Below are 3,330 nucleotides of genomic sequence, written 5' to 3' on the forward strand. Positions count from 1 at the left end.
GATATCGCGATATTCTTGTCCTAATACCTCGATGTTGATATTGTGGAGATATTACAGGGTTGACAATTGGTGCTTTAACAGTCTGGTAATACAGAAAATGACATCACTTTACTGTAATGCAGCCTTTAAAACCAGGAAAAGACAACATTTAACCCATTTACAATATGACGACTTCCAAAATCTGAGTCTAGTCTCATATCACGATATCAATATAATATCTATATATTGCCCAGCCCTAATGTAGATGTAGATCCATATGCAGATGACTTGGTGATTTGTACTGCTTTGCTTTTTGTAGCAGTGTGTGTGTGTGTGTGTGTGTGTGTGTGTGTGTGTGTGTGTGTGTGTGTGTGTGTGTGTGTGTGTGTGTGTGTGTGTGTGTGTGTGTGTGTGTGTGTGTGTGTGTGTGTGTGTGTGTGTGACAGGGACTCAAAACGGGATTGTGACCTCCACAGAAAATAGACTGGAAACTAATTGTTGATTTGTTTTCTTTCTTTCTTTAGAGAAACAGAATATTGTACCCTTGCTGTCCCGCGCAGATACACAAAACCTATTTGGGTCCTTGGGTATTAGTATTGTATCATTTTTCTGTATATTAACACCGTATATAGTGTTTTAGGGTGTTAACTATTTGATATATTCAATACTACTTGCTCAACATTACGACAGATTTAAAAAAACAAATACAAATTCGCTGATCTTTTCGCACTCACGATTGGAACATTGTTGTATCCAGAAACCATAGCCAACATGTTTCCACCAAGTCTTTAGAAGGCTAGCTGCTTGCTTTGAGTTGAAAATACTTTTATCTTCTCATGTAAATGTTGCTACTGAAAAGCAAACAGATCACAGATCAGAATTCCAGTAGTAATATTCTTCACACAAGCAGTCCATAGAAAGATTTAATTATATCTGCTTTGTAGTGACCAACTGCAGCTGGAGTGAATGGTTCATTAGTTACAGGGTATGGTCAAATTAAGGGAAACCCCTAAATATATTTTTCAGTTTACCTTGAAAATTGTTTGTTTCATCTCACTCTTATGTTCTGCTTTTTTGTTTGACTGCATGGGAAAAAAACATTTGTACAGTGTTTCATTTACTTTGACCGTACCCTGTTTCATCTCCATATATTAGCCGTAGTCCCAGTAAAAGCCTGGTTGTAAGAGAACCGTCCGGCTATGTGAAGCAAGGCTTCAATAAGACACGAGTCTGCGATCCATGGGAGTTCTGTTCTGAAATGAGGCAACAATATTTGGAGAAAAGTGTCACCTTCCCTCAATATATGATGACATAAAATAATACGAGGTGATACAATTATGATATATATATATTTTTTTCAAATGCTTAATGGATTCAATCTATTTAATTTTTTTCCAAATATGAATTCATTTTATTATAACCGCTCAGCTCAGACTGTAAGGTGTGCTATCACGGGGGAAACATTCAAACTATCAAATGAACACCATTGTTACCCCCTACTCAGTAAATTACTGGCGTTAATGTGTGAGAATCTAAGTTATAGTGAGCAGGAAAGATGGGACTTTCCCAATTGTTTTAGAGAGTAATGTGCGTTTGCTTTTGGTGTTACAGTTACAGCCGCAATCCATTAGATTTTAGAAACCATTAACTGGAAGAATTTATTTTCTGTGTTCAGTGAAATATTGTTGACCACCGTCATCTTGCTTGTCGCTAGGCAGAAAGCCGACCCTAGATGCTATGCTGACATATCTCATCCGTGATGCCTAAGCAGCAGCTGTAAGAGGTTTGGATTCCCACCAGCTGTTTGGGAATCTACCGTTTGTGGGAGCTGGAAACATGGGGGCGAGAGAAATCTACATGCTCTTGTACGCTAAACAGTGCTATTCTCCAAACCTAAAAGTTTACATTAAACTTTTTGTTCCATTAACTTATATCATTCAAATAAACTTTGTGAACTTTTCTTTTGTACTCAAATTTAAGGGGGCTGCATTTGTTTAATGACAGCACCAGGTACCCCGAGGTAGTCTTTGAAACACTGGCACATGAGTTGGGAGGAAAGTGATTGAGGAAGACCAAATGTAGATATGTCTTAATGTTCAAACGGAATGCCATGAAATTGAACAAACCAGAAAAAAGGAAAGACCAAACTTTATTTTTATAAGTAGAAACGCTACTGCGACAAGGTCTTGAAAACATGTATATATGGATTCTTATATAAATAATAGTTATAATAGTCAGAATAGTTATTGACATGTACTTAACTGTTGGTTGACCATATGCTTCTAACATGTCCAACAATTTACTACTCTGTCACTGTTTAATATTGAGGCAAGTTTGCGTTGTTCCATGATTAGTTGTCTTTGGTTTTGTCTCTCATTCCTTTTTGAAGGAGATTTTTTGTTAGAATGTGTCAAGAGTAAGACTTTTGTTTAAAATCTTGTCATTAATTCCTCATCAGCTGTAATATGTTATTAAGCTCACTTTCTAGAGAATGAGAAGAGTTGGAGAAGCCTTTCAGATGTGACAAGAATGTTAACCAACCACTTAATAAATAAAAAATGGACTGCTTCAAACCTTACAGGGAAGTTTTGTGTGTTTTTTTCCCCTCCGATATGGGTCATATACTTCCATCAATCATGTTTGTTTACTTCGAGATGGAGACTGGAGATTTAATTTGCCTTCTCAAGAATTTCATTTGTGGACATCTACGTTTTCACTTATTTTTTGAGTTCTAGTTTCCCTTCTCACAGTATTTTACTGTGCTGCAATACATCATTTCTTTTGACGTCTCAAAGAGCGATACAAGGATTTATGTTGTTGACATCAACAAGAGACAATGTTTCAGCGCATCTTTACTCACATAGAGGGAAAATAATTAGCGCAGGATATATTTTGTGTAATTTTTTTAGCTTAAACTACTTAAAACACAGTTGTATTAACTAAATGTGCAACTTCTCAAAAAAACAAATCTAAACGATGGTTGCATCACGGGAAAGTAAAGATTTGGGGCATCAGGATATTGTGGTCTCTGCTGCTTCAATTTTGACCATTCATCATGAGCAGATCATTTAAATCTGTCTCTCCCAAGTTCCCCAGGTTTACAGAAGTGCGATGAGAAATAACCAGGGTTTTCTTTCGAGGAATAGGAGGGCGTCTTTTTAACAGACAGGGCTACTTTCAAAGGAACTTAATATTTTAGAAACAAATTAGCCTTTATTTATCTGGGGACTGTCTGTAGACCCAAAATAGTGTATGCTGTAGTTGGTCAAGGGCTAATTTGAATTCACTTCATATATAGGCAAGGCAGCTTTATTTGTATAGCACATTTCAGCAACAGGGCAATTCAAAGTG

General features: G+C 36.7%; 1 protein-coding gene across 5 annotated transcripts in view; it reads left to right on the plus strand.

Moving 5' to 3' along the window:
- znf800b (zinc finger protein 800b) overlaps window positions 1-2,555 on the plus strand; it is a 32,907-nt gene extending 30,352 nt beyond the window's left edge. For all 5 annotated transcript variants that reach the window (XM_032505281.1, XM_032505285.1, XM_032505280.1 and 2 more), the window contains one exon: window positions 1-2,555. This exon is cut by the window's left edge and continues 371 nt beyond it. The gene's annotated coding sequence lies outside the window, so the exon portion shown is untranslated.
- The last annotated feature ends 775 nt before the right edge of the window (window positions 2,556-3,330 follow it).

Source organism: Etheostoma spectabile, chromosome 23 (assembly GCF_008692095.1).
Source record: "Etheostoma spectabile isolate EspeVRDwgs_2016 chromosome 23, UIUC_Espe_1.0, whole genome shotgun sequence".
In the NCBI taxonomy this organism is placed as follows: domain Eukaryota; kingdom Metazoa; phylum Chordata; class Actinopteri; order Perciformes; family Percidae; genus Etheostoma; species Etheostoma spectabile.